Genomic DNA, 18,927 nt, shown 5'->3' with positions numbered 1-18,927 from the left:
AAAGCAAAACAAGTATAGACAAGTCGGGGACAAAAGCAGGTGACAAGCAGAAAGTACTTTTGGCAGCGGGCTTCTGGAGCTGTCCTTTTCCCACCAGTATTACTTTAGCTTCTTGAGGTGCAGATAGATTCCGTTTTTAGACTTTGGCACAATTCTTGACACAAGGACTGGGACCCTGGTGGGATCTGGCAGCAGCTCAAATTGGAGCAGGGTCAGGGCCACAGCCACCTTCAGCTCATTCATGGCGAACTGTTTCCCGATACAGTTTCTAGGACAGGCAGACACAGTAAAGTGAGATTTGGCCTCAGACCTGTTAGTTCATCAAACATTGGCCAATCAGCCCCATCCAGAGTGAGGCATAGAGTCTTGCTTCATGGTCCCAGCCTAATCATTTTCCAAATGGGTCTCACACTCACACTGATCCCTTGTCTTGGTCATGGGCTCCTGATTTTTGACCCTAGTCCTGCTCTCAGACACATGGGATGTCATTTGAATCGTGTCAGCACTGGTGGGCACAGAGTCCTAGAACATGAGTCTTTTAATGACTTAATGGTTAGCCAACTCTCACCACTAACCTTTTATGGATCTCCAGCCTGGATTGCCCTATTCCAGACACTATGAGAAGGGGAGGGTCCCATTCCTGGGAATTATTATCTGTATATAAAAAATGCAAATGATTTATGGATGAAAGTTAAATATTAGTGAAGAGGTAAAACAACATCTTGGTGTTCTTCATTCAGAGAAGAACTTTCCTTCAGTCTTTCAAACTACCAGCATCTGTAGTCATGTAGCCTCACGCCAGAAAGGTAGTCTCCTGACATCCAGTGGCTGCCTTATTTTTTTTATTTAATATTTTTATTTTTTAAAGTTGTTTAAGATGAAATTCTTAGCCCTGGATAAACTTTGTCCTAAAGACATTCCTTCCAGTGAAACGCCATGCATCTAACCTACTCCATGGATGCTGATTCAGCTTCAGAGTTACTGTATCAGAAGAACATACTTTGTACCCATCAATTATGAGGTTTGGCCAGGATGAGTCCTGTAGACTATGGATTTTCACAGTAGCTCTTTACTCAATCAGCAGTTTTCCAGTGTACCTGCCTGCACCATGCAGAGGGACATCCTCAGGGGCAGTTTAATGTGTTCATTCCTGTTTGCCTCCATTTTTCTAGGCAGACCAAACCTGTTTGCTAAGTCCCATCTCTTATGTTTCTAACAGGAAAATTATATACAAGTTGCCAAAATTTTTATAATAAACGAAATTTTGGTGAAGCTAAAAGTCACAAATATGTGAGATGATTGTCACTAGTGTCCAGTCTACAATGAGCTGTGAACTTTCATAGATATGACTTTAGCAGAAGCAAAGTACCTGGATTTTCAATGTATTGAAATATAGCATATTACCTAACATATTAAACACACACACACAAACACACACACACATATACATTTATATATATATATATATATATATATATATATATATATATATATATATATATTCACTCATAAGTTCATTGCAGTACGAAGCTGTTGAATTAATTGAAAAGATATGGTGGGCTATAATGAGAACTTAGGAAAAAGAGTCCTTTCATTCAAGATTTCTGATAATTGAAAAGAATGCTTCAAGGCTGATTTATGTGAAAGTCTGAAAATGTGATATTCAAAACTTGGGGAAATAAGAAAATATACAATTTTTTAATACAGATTTTTCAGTAGTCACTGAGAAGTGGGTTAAAAATCTTGGGCCCAATCTCGGCGGAGGGTCCCAAAGACCCCAGAGGACTGTCCACACTGCAGGCACCCTACCACACCCAGGATCTTGAGATCACTGGTATTCCAAAAGACCCAGAGGGTCTTGTGCTAATAGCAACAGGGTCAAAGGACAAAGGCAGACCCTAGTACACCCAGAATCTTGGGATCACTGAGACCAGTCTATGCAGGTGAGCATGTGGGTGGCAGAAGCAACAGAGCTTCATGGACAGGATCTCTTCTGGCCTTCATCCTCACTCAGGAGTCAGAGCTGAGACCAGACCCCTGGGAAGCTTCCCTACCAGAGGAGAGTTGGCCTCCAGGGAGGGCTCTGACCCCAGGACTCAGGAGGTAGATCTGAGCTCCAGACTTCTGTGCACCTTCCCTGCAAGAAGAGAGCTTGCCTGCAGAGAGTGCTCTGACCACTGGGACTCAGGAGAGAGTTGAACTCCTAGGAGTGTTGACAGAGGCTAAAGAATCATAAGAGGAACAAGCTCCAACCAGAGATAGCTTGAACGTTAACACCAGAGATAACCAGAAGGTGAAAGGCAAACGAAAGAATCTTACCAACAGAAACCAAGACCACTCGGCAACATCAGAACCCAGTACTCCTACCACAATGAGTCCTGGATACCCCAACACACCCAAACGCAAGATTCAGATTTAAAATCATATTTCATGATGCTGGTAAAAGATATTAAGAAGGGCATTAATAACTCACTTAAAGAAATACAGGAGAACACTGCTAAACAGGTAAAAGCCCTTAAAGAGGAAGCACAAAAATCCCTCAAGGAATTACAGAAAAATACTGCTAAACAGGTAGAAAACCTTAAAGAGGAAACACAAAAATCCCTTAAAGAATTATAGGAAAACACTGCTAAACACGTGATGGAATTGAACAAAACCATCCAAGATCTAAAAATGGAAGTAGAAACAATAAAGAAAACCCAAAGAGAGACAAATATGGACATAGAAACCCTAGGAAAGGAATCAATAACCATAGATGCGATCATCAGCAACAGAATACAAGAGATGGAAGAGAGAATCTCAAGTGCAGAAGATTTCATAGAGAAAATGGACTCAACAATCAAAAAAATGCAAAATACAAAAGTAACCTAACTCAACTCAACCTTTCCTCATCCAGGAAATCCAGGACACAATGAGAAGGCCAAACCTAAGTATGATAGGAGTAGATGAGAATGAAGATTTTCAATTTAAAGGGCGAGTAAGTATCTTAAACAAAATTACAGAAGAAAACTTCCCAAACCTAAAGAAAGAGATGCCCATGAACATACAAGAAACCTACAGAATTCCAAATAGACTCAACTAGAAAAGAAATTCCTCCCGCCACATAATAGTCAGAATAACAAATGCACTAAATAAAGATAGAATATTAAAAGCAGCAAGGGAAAAAGGTAAGTCACATATGAAGGCAAGCCTATTAGAATTACACCAGACTTCTCACCAGAGACTATGAAATCCAGAAGATCCTGGACAGATGTTATACAGAAGCTAAGAGAACACAAATGCCAGCCCAGGCTACTATACCTAGCAAAACTCTCAATTATCATAGATGGAGAAACCAAAGTATTCCATGACAAAACCAAATTCACACAATATCTTTCCATGAATCCATCACTTCAAAGGATAATAAAGGGAAAACACCAACACAAGGAGGGAAATTACACCCTAGCAAAAGTAAGAAATTAATCCTTTAACACACCTAAAAGAAGACAGCCACAAGAACAGAATCCAAACTCTAACAACAAAAATAGCAGGAAGCAACAATTACTTTTCCTTACTATCTCTTAACACCAATGGACTCAATTCCCCAATAAAAAGACATAGACTAACAGACTGGCTATATAAACAGGACCCAACTTTTTTTTTAACTATTCCCCTTTTATTTTATTTTTTCCCATTTTCCCATTTTTATTAGATATTTTCTTTATTTACATTTCAAATGCTATCCCGAAAGTTCACTTTACCCTCCCCCTGCCTCTGCTCCCCTACCTGCCCACTCCCTCTTCTTGGCCCTGGCATTCCCCTGTGCTGGGTCATATAAAATTTGCAAGACTAAGGGGCTTCTCTTCCCAATGATGGCCAACTAGGCCATCTTCTGCTACATATGCAGCTAGAGACACAAGCTCAGGGGGTACTGGTTAGTTCATACTGTTGTTCCACCTATAGGGTTGCAGACCCCTTCAGCTCCTTGGGTACTTTCTCTAGCTCCTCTACTGGGGGCCCTGTGTTCCATCCAATAGCTGACTGTGAGCATCCACTTCTGTGTTTGCCAGGAGGACCCAACATTTTGCTTCTTACAGGAAACCCACCTCAGGGAGAAAGACAGTCACTACCTCAGAGCGAAAGGCTGGAAAACAATTTTACAAGCAAACAGTCCAAAGAAACAAGTTGGAGTAGCTATTCTAATATCAAACAAAATTGACTTCCAACCCAAAGTTATCAAAAAAAGACACGGAGGGGTACTTCATACTCATCAAAGGTAAAATCTTCCAAGGTGAACTCTCAATTCTGAATATCTAGGCTCCAAATGCAAGGGCAGGCACATTAATTAAGGAAACTTTAGTAAAGCTCAAAGCACACATTTCACCTCACAAAATAATAGTGGGAGACTTTAACACCGCACTCTCATCAATGGACAGATCCTGGAAACAGAAGCTAAACACAGGCACATTGAAACTAACAGAAGTTATGAAACAAATGGATTTAACAAATATCTACAGAACATTTTATCCTAAAACAAAAGGATATACCTTCTTCTTGGTACCTCATGGAACATTCTCCAAAATCGACCATATAATTGATCACAAAACAGGCCTCAACAGATTCAAAAATATTGGAATTATCCCAGGTATCCTATCAGATCTCCATGGACTAAGGCTGATCTTCAATAACAACATAAACAATAGAAAGCCAACATTCACATGAAAGCTGAACAGCACTCTACTCAATGATACCTTGGTCAAGGAAGAAAGAAACAAAGAAATTAAAGACTTTTTAGAGATTAATGAAAATGAAGCCACAACATACCCAAACTTATGGGACACAATGAAAGCATTCCTAAGAGGAAAACTCACAGCTGTGAGTGCCTCCAAAAAGAAGCTAGAGAGAGCATACATTAGCAGCTTTGCAACACACCTAAAAGCTCTAGAACAAAAGGAAGCAAATTCACCCAAGACGAGTAGATAGCAGGAAATAATCAAACTCAGGGCTGAAATCAACCAACTGGGTACAAAAAGACCCATTCAATGAATAAACTAAACTAGGAGCTGGTTCTTTGAGAAAATAAACAAGATAGATAAACCCTTAGCCAGACTACCTAGAGGGCACAGGAAGAGTATCCCAATTAACAAAATGAGAAATGAAAAGGGAGACATAAGAACAGAACATGAAGAAATCCAAAACATCATCATATACTACTACAAAAGGCTATACTCAACAAAACTGGAAAATTTGGATGAAATGGACAAATTTCTAGACAGATACCAGGTACCAAAGTTAAATCAGGATCAGAATAATGACCTAAAAAGTCTCATATCCCCTACAGAAATACAAGCAGTCATTAATAGTCTCCCAATCAAAAACAAAAGACAAAAAACAAACAAACAACCCCCCCAAAAACAAATAAACAGGACCAGGTAGGTTTAGTGGAGAGCTCTAACAGACCTTCAAAGATGACCTAGTTCCAATTCTCCTCAAACTATTCCACAAAATAGAAAGAGAAGGTACTCTACCCAATTCATTCTATGAAGCCACAATTACTCTGATACTGAAACCACATAAATACCCAATAAAGATAGAGAACTACAGATCAATTTCCCTTATGAATATCGATGCAAAAGTACCCAATAAAATTTTCACTAACCAAATCCAAGAACACATCAAAATGATCATCCATCATGATCAAGTAGGCTTCATTCCAGTGATACAGAGAGAGAGTGTAATATATGGAAATCCATCAACATAATCCACTATATANACAAACTCAAAGACAAAATCCACATGATCATCTCTTTAGATGCTGAGAAAGCATTTGACACCCATTCATGATAAAAAGTCTTGTAAACATCAGGAATTCAAGGCCCATACCTAAACATAATAAAAGCAATGTACAGCAAATCAGTAGACAACATCAAACTAAATGTAGAGAAACTGGAAGCAATCCCATTAAAATCAGGGACTAGACAAGGTTGCCCACTTTCTCCCTATCTATTCAATATAGTACTCAAAGTCCTAGCCAAGCAATTCGGCAACAGAAGGAGATCAAGGGGATACAAATCGGAAAGGAAGAAGTCAAAGTACCACTATTTGCAGATGATATGATAGTATATATAAGTGACCCTAAAAATTTCACCAGAGAACTCTTAAACCTGATAAACAGCTTCAGTGAAGTAGCTGCATATAAAATTAACTCAAACATATCAGTTGCCTTTCTCTACACAAAGGATAAATTGACTGAGAAAGAAAGTAGGGAAACAACACCCTTTACAATAGTCATAAATAATATAAAATAACTTGGTGTGACTCTAAAGAAGTGAAAGATCTGTATGATTAAAAAAAAAAAAAGAACTTCAAGTCTCTGAACAAAGAAATTAAAGAAGATCTCAGAAGATGGAAAGATCTCCCATGATCGTGGATTGGAAGGAGCAATAAAGTAAAAATGGCTATCTTGCCGAAAACAATCTATAGATTCAATGCAATCCCCATCAAAATTCCAACTCGATTCTTCAAAGAATTAGTAAGGGCAATTTGCAAATTCATCTGGAATAACAAAAAACCTAGGACAGCAAAAACTATTCTCAACAGTAAAAGAACCTCTGGTGGAATCACTATGCCTGACCTTAAGCTGTACTACAGAGCAATTGTGATAAAAATTGCATCGTAATCGTACAACAATAGGCAGGTAGACAAATGGAATAGAATTGAAGACTCAGAAATGAACCCACACATCTGTGATCACTTGATCTTTGACAAGGGAGCTAAAACCTTCCAGTGGAAAAAAGACAGCATTTTCAACAAATGGTGCTGGCTCAACTTGCGGTTATCATGTAGAAGAATGCATATTGATCCATTCTTATCTCCTTGTACTAAGCTCAAGTCTAAGTGGATCAAGGAACTCCTCATAAAACCAGAGACACTGAAACTTATAGAGGAGAATGTGGGGAAAAGCCTCAAAGATATGGGTACAGGGGAAAAATTCCTAAACAGAACAGCAATGGCTTGTGCTGTAAGATCTATAGTTGACAAATGGGACCTCATAAAATTGCAAAGCTTCTGTAAGGCAAAGGACACTGTCAATAAGACAAAAAGGCCACCAACAGACTGGGAAAGGATCTTTATGAATCTAATCAGATAGGGGACTAATATCCAATATATATAAAGAACTCAAGAGGATGGACTCCAGAAATTCAAAAAACCCCGTTAAAAAATGGGGTACAGATCTAAAGTGTACTTACATATAATAAATAAATAAATCTTTAAAAAAAATAAAAGAAGAAAAAAAATCTCTAAGCTGTGACTAAAATACCTTCTTTCTTTTTGGAACAAACAGGATATCCCATTTAAACACACAAGCCAACAGTCATATAAATAGGCATCAGAGAGCCCTCATTGATCAGAAATATCAAATACTGACATATGCTAGTCACATCCCCTAGACCATTCTCTTTACCTTGCTCCTGCTGAGAAGGGTAGGAAGGCCTGGGTGTGCCGGGAGGGGGGCATCTGGTGCAAATCTAGATGGGTCAAACACCTGCCGAGAGCGCATGAGGACCAGAATGGATGAGAGTCAAGCTGTTCCCAATACATAAAGGGGCAGAATTCCTATATTAGAATGTGGGAGACCTCTTCTCTTCCCAAGGGTTTCATACCTCTGGGTTTGGCCACAGTCTTGGGTTATGGTGAAGGCCATAAAAGGAGAGAGTAACCAAGAAACCTGTTGGAGGCAGAAAGGGCATAAATGGGAGGGTAGTCACGACAAAGATGTAGGGGCAGTAAGGGACACACACACACAAATGGTTTGCATATTTGAGTCGTCATTGAGCAAATTGATCTTATTGGGGGTGGAGAGCTGAGTAAAGAATCCACTAGAAAATGACAATGACACACCAGTTACAAATCAAGAGTGTCTTGCTTATGATAAGCTTATACATGAAAATACATCTTCAGTCTTCCATCTGTTTCGGTGACTTTACATTAGCTCACATAACATGCACAAGACCTGTGCCCAGCCAAGGAAGACATTATTTTATATTCATTTTCAGAGCCTCAAAGAAACTAGTTAACTTTCTTATGTTCACACAGCTTGGATGTGTCAGAGGTGAGATCATACCTAGCCATGAGTTAGTTAATTTGTGTTTCACTACCAGAACAGGAAACTCAGATCTTACCATTCCTACCTCTCTTCTTCCATCAAATTAGAGGTTTTGGCGGGACTGGGATATACCTAACACACAGCACAGAGTTATCTTACCTCTCTCATTTGGATTCACTCACAAACAAAACTTCCTCTCCACAAGGGCTTGTCTCAGTCCTTTTCAGCTCACAGCTAACCCAATAGCTCCCCAAATTATACTAAAGTAACAGGTCCTACAGAGGGGCCTGGTGGACTGAGCCTAAGAGACACAATCATATATTTGGGATGAGCATTGTAAAGGAAGAGAGACTGGAGGTGTGAAAGGACAGAACCTGTGTGTTTATGAGCAATCTGACAGGCATGGTAGAATGAGCGGCCACTGGAGGACAGACTGTAGATGGTATTACTCTGGTGAAAGCCATTCCTCACTCTCAAGCAAATCAGGTGTGTCAGATTTTCAACAGCCTTAATGTAGGATTTGGAATTTCTTCAGCTAAAAGGCACAAATTATTGGTGACTGTGATTCACAGACATAGTAAATTATCTGTAGATATTCTCTCATTTTCTGACTGAGGTATATAACTGAGGTACACCATACTTCTGTTTTAGAGTAAACTTTTAAAGATGGGTGAACACCCAAGCTTCTGCTCTTGCTATGGTTCTAATGGGTTCTTAGTCTGGATTGCATCTAATTGAAGTTTAATAAGGTCAGAGCTAGGTCAGATCCTTGCTTTTTGGTGGCTATAAGCATCTGACCTGCCCTATACCCTGCCTTCAAGTAATTTCACAATGATTGGTGACATCATGATCCTGTAGCTCAATAGTTGTTACTCACTCCTCCAACTGGACACTACCCTGGTAACTGAAGGCACACTTCATGATTGTCTCCGTGGTCATCAAGGAGATGTCTTGATAGATCTCCAGAGGGCAATCCTGGCCCACAAGCTGCTCCCATTTGTCCTGTAGTAAGAATGGAGAATTACCTGATTTTGTACTGAGTACTTAGAGTAAAGAGACTGTCTTTCTCTGAATCTACAGATGATGTGATTATAGTCTCCCACTTTGGAGATCAGGAAACAAGAGCATGAAGAAAGTTTTATAATCTGATATTTGTTTATCACAAAAAATTTGACAAAATTGAATATGTCTTTTTATAATGTCAGATAATTTTTTTTCACTTTATTTGGAAATAATTATGACTTTTCAGTTGATGAAAAAGACTTGGGTCACCCTTCAGTTTTCTGATGCATATACTAGAATCATAGACTCAGAAGAAATACAATATGAAAAAATGTGAAAATAGAAGAAAGCCTGCTGGCCTCCACGAATATGCCTCATCAGGATGATCACAGCCTTTAATTTTTTTCCTCACTTATCAAAACTGTACTGGGCACTGAAAAGTCATAAATAAGAGTCCAGTGGATGGTGATGGTGCAGCATGTTTAGGTATAAAGATGTTGACCTTGAGTCAATCGTGATGTCCAGTACAAAGCTTGATTTTGTGACATCCTTAGACATCCCTTCTTATAACGAAGTTAAGATTGCTCAGGTCACCATGGAACTTATAGCCATGCTGTCTGCTGGGATTCCACTGTGATGAAGACTTTGCTTATAATCACTGTGGTGCTCTTTGCCTTGGAACATGATTCTAGCATGGCTTGATGCCACTTATGGTGGCCTCTCTGTTTATCCTCCTTGGGGAAACTCACTAATGCAGTAACAGCATGGGTGTTATTCCATGTGACAGTATGTAATAGGTATGGCTTGGACAATGTTTGAGTGTTGAGTCATATGCACCTTGAGGGAGGAAGGACAGAAGGGAGAGAAGCAGAAGATGAAATGATACGGAAGAAAGGGGGTGATAGCTAGCTAGCTAGATGATTGATGGATAGATAGATAGATAGACAGGCAGAAAAATAGATGATGAATGTATTGACAGACAGATAGACAGATACTCACTACCATCACATGGACAGAATCCACCATGATTCCCACATAGTGGGAAGTCTCAGCATTAGGTAGGAGTGAGTGAGAGTCTGGGTGCAAGAACGGGTAGGGAGAACCTGTAGAGAACATATCCAGAGGTTAAACAAGGACCCCAGATGAGGGACAGGTCCATCCACTCATCTCCAAAATTTTTAACCCAGAATTGCTCCTGTCTAAAAAATACAGGGATAAAGAGTGGAGTGGAGACTGAGGGAAAGAACATCCAGAGACTACACCACCTGCAGACTGCAGACACCAAACCCAGACACTTTTGCTGGTGCCAAGAAGTGCTTGCTGACAGGAGCCTGATACAGCTGTCTCCTGAGAGGCTTTGCCAGAGCCTGACCAATACAGATGTGGATGCTTGCAGCCTGTTGGCTCCTCCCTCTAAACGGTGTCCTGTCTTTTACAGGCATGCGGAGATCGCGCAGCCTGAGCGCACCAGACCAGCCAAAACACAGCGTCCTTGAACCGCCCACTGTCAACGCCCACTCGTCACCCGGACCAACCACCAATGTCGTCACGCCTGTCGTCACGCCTACTCGATTGGACCCGCCTTCTGGACACAGCTCCACGGAGAATCGGACCGCTAGCCATTGGGACACATTCCGCCATTGGGACATGGACCATTAAGCCATGCAGAGACAATGGGAATGGGACTTAGGACACGTGGGAGAGGGTTGGGTTCTCCCGCGTGTAACCAATAAATATTAATAACCTTTCTTGCAGGTCTCTAATTTCAGGGAGATTAGCTCTGAAGTACGAACCCACCCCAAGGTGTTCTGCCCATGCAGACAAGGCGCCGGTCTGCGTGCAGGCAGGCACACTACAGCAGCCAACCATCAGACTGGGCACAGGGACTTCAATGGAGGAGTTAGGGCAAGGACTAGAGGAGGTGAAGGGGTTTGAAAACTCACAAGAAGAACATCAATCAACCAGACCCCTTAGAGCACCCAGGGACTAAACCACCAATGAAAGTGGACCTATGGCTCCACCTCCATATGTAGCAGAGGATAGCCTTATCTGGCATGAATGGGAGGGGAGGCCCTTAGTCCTATGAAGGCTTGATACCTCATTGTAGAGGAATGCTAGGGCAGTGAGGTGGGAGTGGGTGGGTGTGAGGGGGAGCACCATCATCGAAGAAGGGAGAGGAGGAATGGGATAGGGGGTTTGTGAAGGGGAAACTGGGAAAGGGGATAACATTTGAAATGTAAATAAATAAAATATCCAATAAAAACAAAACAAAAAGAGAGGGAGGGAGGGAGGGAGGGAGAGAGTCGTGAAGAGCAGAAGAATTACTTGGAATTCTGCTTGTGACGTTGTACATCGTGGTGCGCACTAGGCTCCGCACCACGATGTACAACGTCCACAAGCAGGGAGGGAGGGAGGGAGGGAGGGAGGGAGGGAGAGAGTCGTGAAGAGCAGAAGAATTACTTGGAATTTCAGATGAGTGACATGCCAAAAGCTGAGGTTTAGGCAGGCTCAGTATTAGGTAGGAATGAGAGTCTGTCTAGAAGAGAAATAAGACTTGATTTAGTAAGAGATCATAACACAGGTCACAACTGTTACCCTATGATCCAGAGACCTCCGGCCAGCAGAGGTGGGGTAAAGAAACTGTACAACTTTTGGATCTGCAAGAGAAGAAAGGTATGAACAGCTTCCTGGAGATCAAGTAAAATAGCCCAAATAAGCTGTTTTCCAGACTGTGGCCTGCCATAAACCCTCGATGACTTTCAGTGGCCATTTAATACCCCTGCCTCTTCTTTTCCTTTCCCTTTTCCTTTCCTTTTCTTTTTTTTCTTTTTTTCTTTCTTTCTTTTTTTTTTTGTTTTTGTTTTTTTTCCTTTTGCTGTCTAGTCATTCTCGTCAGTCTTCTGCTTCTAGATGTCAACATCATCATCCTCATTCTCAGCTATCCACTTGCCCATAGGAGCCTCCACTTTGTCTCCATTGTCTTCCTCACTGTCATCTTCCTCCTTCCCCTCCTTCCCTCCCCCTCCTCCTCCTCCTTCTCACCTTCTTTCTCTTCGTCCTGCTCCCCATTGATGAGAATGACTAGACAACAAAAGGAAAAGCTAACCTTACCCACTGTGACCTATTCATCCTCCATTTCCAGTTTCAGAATTTAAATGTGGTCACCTTCCAGTAGAGAAGCAAGTCCCGCCCACCCACAGAGGGCAGTGCCACCTACAGATGATGTGTGCTCTCCACCACCTCACCAAAACCACAAAATGAATTGGCATCATGGGAGGAAAAAAGAACCAGAACTTCCCAGACCCTGATTTTCTTTCTTTTTCTTCTTTTTCTTTTTCTCTTTTTCTCTTTTTCTTTTTCTTTTTCTTTTTCTTTTTTATTAGATATTTTCTTTATTTACATTTCAATGTTATCCCCTTTCCTGGTTTCCCCTCCAAAAATCCCCTATCCCCCACCCCCTGCTCACCAACCCAACCATTCCTACTTCCTGGTCCTGGCATTCCCCTACACTGGGGCATAGGCCTTCACAGGACCAAAGGCCTCTCCTCCCATTGATGCTGGATAAGGCATCCTCTGCTATATATGCAGCTGGAGCCATGAGTCACACCATGTGTACTATTTGGTTGGTGGTTTAGTCCCTGGGAGTTCTGGGGGTACTGGTTAGTTCATATTGTTGTTCTTCTTATGAGGCTGCAAACCCCTTCAGCTCCTCGGGTCCTTCCTCTAGCTCCTTCATTGGGGATCCTATGCTCAGTCCAATGGATGGCCGAGAGCATCCACCTCTGTATTTGTCAGGCACTGGCAGAGCCTCTCAGGAGACAGCTATATCAGGCTCCTATCAGCATGCTCTTGTTGGCATCCACAATAGTGTCTGGGTTTGGTGGTTGTTTATGGGATGGATCCCCAGGTGGGGCAGTCTCTGGATGGTCATTCCTTCAGTCTCTGCTCCACACTTTGTTTCTGTAACTCCTTTCATGGGTATTTTATTCCCCCGAAAACTACTTTAAGAGGAAAATTTGTTTGTATTTTCATTTACATTTTATATCTTTGTACATATTGTTAGGGGTCAGCTATTTTAAATGATAACAGGTGGCCAAACCAACCTTCAGAGAATTTTCTGTCCTACTTCATACTTTACTTGTGGTGTGGCCATGTTCGTTATAATCTCAAAGAAGAAAAAAAACCTTGTAAAAACAAAAACAACAATGAAACCATTTTATTCCAAGCATTCCAGTGACTTTTTGTGTGTATGTGTGTCCTTACTTGTACTATAAGTAGTTGATTTGTATGAGATAGTTAAAAAGGCCAAAGTTAAAAAGACTTTTTCCTTTTTTTTTTTGTCAATGAAGTTGCTATTTACCTATTTATTCATTGGCCTATTTGATGTATGTGTAAAACAATATCCAACAATAAACCAGATTTAAAAAACAAAAAAGTATGTCATAATCCGTCCTGCCTTCCTCTGGGAGGGGAAAAGAAGAGAGTTTGCCTCGGGGTTCAGAGGTGATTGATTAACCAGAAAGATCTACTTTGGCAGATAGTGAATTCAAAGCTGTTAGATTTGATCACAGGGCTCATCAGATCACATTTTCCTATAGTGTCACAGTTATGAGCAGGTAACTTGCAGCAAATGTCTGTGTGTCTGTGAGCTCTCTCTGCGTACTTCTGGGCTTCAGAAATGAAACGCTCAGCTTCTAGAGATGAGACTTTTCTCTTTCTCGACGGTAGTCTGGTCATAGCTGATCTGGGGATTTCTGCTAAGGTGTGTGTGCTGCCCAATCAGCACACTTTAAATGCCTGTGCCCACATCTCCCTGTATCTTCTAAGTCGCACAGTAACCAGGTTCATTCCTTACCACCCCACAGTTCAAGATTTGCTTCTCTTCTTCCTCTCAACAGCCTTTATTGTTTACTTATTTATCGGTTATATGTGTAACCATGAGTGTGTGTATGGATAGCCATGCTCATGTGAGTGTTGGTACCCAGGGAGGTCAACAATGTTAGATCCTCGGGAGCTAACGTTATGGGTCCTCTGTAAGAGCAGTAAGACTCCTAACTACAAAGCCATCTTACCATCTCCCCAGATGGACATTATTTTATTTTTTTACTTTTCTGGGTGTTTTCAAAATCCTCTCATTTCCTTTTGAACTCACCACATTCTCTGTCTGGAAAAAAAAAACCTTGTGTCTGTCCTGCTGCTCTCTGTCATGTCTGAGACCTTGTAAAACTTTAGCAGCTGATATTGGGAATGCTCATGTGTATAATACTGGATTACTAGGGTGTCTCTGAAGATGATGGGACCTTCCTTAGGAGTTTGGGCTCCAGAAATGTGAAAGTCACCAAACCAACTCAGGCCAGTGATGCTTAGGTTCTTGTCTCTCAAATTTGAGGAATAAAATCTATAGGCCTGAGGATGAGCTTTAGAGCATTTGCAAAATACTTTTCTTATTTTTTCATTTTTATAATGAGTTTAAAGGAGAAGAAGGGAGAGAGAAAGAGACAGAGACAGAGACAAAGAGAGACAGAGACAGAGAGACAGAGACAGAGAGGCAGAGACAGAGGATAGACAGACAGAGAGACAAAGAGAGAAATGGTAGCTTCCATATAGAAGGAGGGTTACCATCAAGTTGTAATTTCAGGGAGTTATAAAAAAAAAGAATTTATGGAAAAAAACAACAACATTGAGCTGTAGAGAGGAGGCTGAGGCCAACCATGTGTCTCGGTTTCTGCTACATAATCAGCCGCAGGCAGATAATAAAAGGAGATAATGATGGAAAAAGAGCCAAAGCTCTCCGATTTTCCTAACTTCCAGCAAGACTCATATACTAATTTTACCAATGCCTAATAGGTGTAGTTGTTTGTTTGTTACCATGACTTCACGGGTGAAAATGAATAGGTTGGTGTGTCCAGCTGAGTTTAGTCATTGAGAAACTGAGAGTCACTGAGTTTTCACTGGACTCACAGATATAATATTTTCTCTGGGTTTGGTGTCAACTACTTTTATCATGACCCATGGCTTCTGGAGAGTGGGTTAGTCAACTCAGAAGGCTCCAGGTCCAGTTCAGCTTCACTATACAAGCAGTTAACAATTTACCCTCTCTGTGCCTCGGTGACTTCTTCAACTGGGTGAGATATTTAACTGTACATTTCCCAAAGATCTATCATGAGATTAGTCATTAACTAATTCCAGAATTACTTCTTGAGTTCAAAGTTTATAAATTCTGAAAAAGATGCATATTAGGGCTTCCCTGGAAGAGTGAACTGTCTAGCCAGGACAGAAAATACAGAAAAACCAAGTTCCTGAAAGGTTACTGGCTCACCAACCAGCAGGTGCTAAGATGGGTCCCAGCAGTTTATGAAGATTATACCTAAGAAGATAAGAGGTGGGGATCATTTTATCCCTGGGGTCCTTATCTTCACATTAAAAAAAAGTTTGTTTTTCTCCAGAGATTTCCAGTTTTCAGACTTTAGACTGGAAGACATATAACACATTTGAGGAAGAATTCTTCAGAAGGCAGCTCTTCCACTCCTAACCTGAGTCTCTCACATCCTCCTTCTTCACTGTCTACTGTAGCTGTGATATCACTATATAAACCAACCCCCCTCTTTGTTCTTCCTTCCCTGAATCCTGAGTTCTGGTAAAACCAAGGTCAGAAGGGATATGCAGCTGTTTACAGTCTGTGCTGCCAGCCTCTCCCCCATGCTCTGTGGTTGTTTTCTATTGACAAATGGGTAATAAGGCATGGTACACACATAATGAAATCTTATTCAGATGTGAAGAAAAATGAAATTTGCAGAGAAATGTGTAGAACTTAAAAGTAGACGTACTGAGGAGTAAGCAAGGCCCAGAAGAACAAATGTTGTTGGACTTTCATATGTAGACTGTATCAGCACCTCTTTAGGTCTCACTTGCTTAATGCAGAGGGTTTGGAAGCCAGGAAAGTAGGAAGGGAGAATTGGGGAATTCGCTCAGGAAGCAGGGATAACAAAACATAGGTAAAATAAAAGTAACCAGGGAGAATACTATGGGTTGTAAGGCTCAAGCAGGGAGTAAAAGGCAGGAGGGGTGGGAAAATGAGAGTGAGGGAAGAGAGGGCGAATGACAGGAATGCAGGGGGATGAACAAGTGGTCAGGTCAGTGTGAGGAGGGTCCTGAGAAAGGCAGCAATGGGAACGGATTCAATAATAACTCAGAGTCAGGAGTAGATGTAAGCTGTCGCTCAGGTACTCTTTCTGTTCCCTGGAGATTTTTATCATTCTTTCTTATTCTCCTTCCTTCCTTCTTCCTTATCATTCGTTTGCCTTCCCCTCTCTAGTCATTCTTTTTCCTTCTCCCCTTTCATGCTTTAGCCTTCTCCCAACCAGAGAGCCTCAATTCAGTCTTTTCATTTTCTAAAGGTACACCATCAGGGCTTTAATCATTATTGATAATATTCTTAGATATTTCAAAATTACGTAAGTTCTATGAATCCCAGATCATTAGTTCCAACCTCTGCCTCCTTAAAACAGGAACTAAACACAAAGCAGAACATACAAGAAGCACATTTCCTTATAGGTTTGCACAGCCTGTTCTTCATGGGTAGCTGGGCACAGCTCTTGTGGTTTCCTGCTATAGCAGACAGCAGTCCTTCGTAACTACTTTCATATAAGAACAAAAAAGTGACAGACTGCTTAGGTTGAAATGATTTCTTGTAAAGTTTTAAAATTTATGCAAGCAAAACAGCTAGTACTCTCTAATATATCTCTAGGCATAATCATCATTTATAGTTGGTGTAAATAAGTGTATGTAACATATAATTGGTAGATATTATTGTACTATGTGTATGTATATATAAATTTTATATATGTCAATTATTGGCATCAGTTTGCCTGCTGATAGGTACTTTCTTTTAAATTTTACCTTATGTCTATTGCAAATAATGCTGCAACAAATATTAATTCTCAAGTCTTTACTTCAGCACCAGTTTTTAGTTCTTTTTGGTAATTACATGGGAGTTAACTATCAGATGTACTATAGATTTTAGAGGAACTACTGTCTTGGATTCCAAGTGACAGTACAAATTTAGCTTTACCTGTAACACAAAAGAGCTCCAACTTAGCCACATTTTGTCTAACATTTTTTATTTTCCCTAAAGACATTATGACAGTTGCTCAAAGGGTAATCTACTGTATTTTTTTGGATATTTTCTTTATTTACATTTCAAATGTTATCCCCTTTTGCAGTTTCCCTCCTTCCAGGAAACTCCCTATCCCATCTTCTGTCCCCCTGCTTCTATGAGGGCTCCTCCATCTAACCACTCACTCCCACCTCCCTGCCCTCGATTTCCTTACACTGGGGAATCTATCCAGGTTTCACAGGATCAAGGACCTCTCCTTCCATTGATGCATAACAAGGCAATCCTCTGCTACATATGCAACTGGAGCCATGTGTACTCCTTTGTTGATAGTTTAGTCCCTGGGAGCTCTGGAGGGTCTGGTTGGTTGATAATGTTGTTCTTCCTATGGGGTTGCAAACCCCTTCAACTCCTTCAGTGCTTTCTCTAACTCCTTTATTGGGGACCCCACTCTCAGTCCAATGGTTGGCTATTAACATTCACCTCAGTATTTGCAGGGCTTCTGAGGAGACAGCCATATTAGGCTCCTGTCAACATGTAAATCTTGGCATCAACAATAGTGTCTGGGTTTGGTAACTGTGTATGGGATGAATCCTCAGGTGGGATAGTCTTGGGGTGGCCTTTCCTTAAGTCTCTGCTCAACTATTTATCTACATATTTGCTCCTGTGAATATTTTGTTCTCCTTCTAAGTAAAGCACCCACACTTTGGTCTTCCTTCTTATTGAGCTTCATGTGGTTGGTGAATTGTATCTTGGGTATTCCAAGCTTTTGGGCTAATATCCACTTATTAGTGAGTGCATACTATGTGTGATCTTTTGTGATTGGGTTACCTCACTCAGAATAATACTTTCTAGTTTTATCCATTTGCCTAAGAATTCCATGAATTCATCGTTTTTAATAGCTACATTGTGTAAATTTACCACATTCTTTCTATCCACTCCTGTGTTGAAGAACATCTGTATTCTTTCCAGCTTCTGGCTATTATAAATAAGGCTGCTATGAACATAGTGGAGCATATGTCCTTATTACATGTTGGAGCATCTTCTGGGTATATGCTCAGCTGTGGTATAGCTGGGTCCTCAGGAGGTAAGTACTATGGCCAGTTTTCTGAGGAACTGCCAAACTGATTTTCAGAGTGGTTGTACCAGTTTGCAATCCCACCAGCAATGGAGGAGTGTTCCTCTTTCTCCACATCCTCGCCAGCATGGGCTATCACCTGAATTTTTCATTTTAGCCATAATGTGAAGTGGAATCTCAGGGTTGTTTTGATTTGCATTTTCCTGACAACTAAGCATGTTGAACATTTTTTTTAGGTGCTTCTCGGCCATTCGATATTCCTCAGTTGAAAAGTCTTTGTTTAGCTCTGTACTCCATTTTTAATAGGGGTGTTTGGTTCTCTGGAGTCTACCTTCTTTTAGTTTCTGTTTTTGTTTTTGTTTTTTTGAGGCAGGGTTTCTCTGTGTAGCCCTGACTGTCCTGGAACTCACTCTGTAGAACAGGCTGACCTCCAACTCAGAAATCCACCTGCCTCTGCCTCCCAAGTGCTGGGATTAAAGGTGTGCGCCACCACTGCCCAGAGGAGTCTAACTTCTTGAGTTCTTTTTATATATTGGGTATTAGCCCTCTATTATCTATATTGGATACTAGCCATCCTATTGGATGTAGAATTGGTAAAGATCTTTTCCTAATCTGTTGGATGCCTTTTTGTCTTATTGACAGTGTCCT

The 18,927-nt window shown here is 40.9% G+C and overlaps 1 pseudogene; it reads right to left on the bottom strand.

Moving 5' to 3' along the window:
* Positions 1-99: 99 nt before the first annotated feature.
* Positions 100-11,441, bottom strand: LOC110323836 (annotated as a pseudogene).
* Positions 11,442-18,927: the final 7,486 nt, after the last annotated feature.

Source organism: Mus pahari, chromosome 6, assembly GCF_900095145.1.
Source record: "Mus pahari chromosome 6, PAHARI_EIJ_v1.1, whole genome shotgun sequence".
Lineage (NCBI taxonomy): Eukaryota > Metazoa > Chordata > Mammalia > Rodentia > Muridae > Mus > Mus pahari.
The sequence above is the reverse complement of the archived record's forward strand: the minus strand, read 5'-3'. Positions and strand labels throughout refer to the sequence as shown.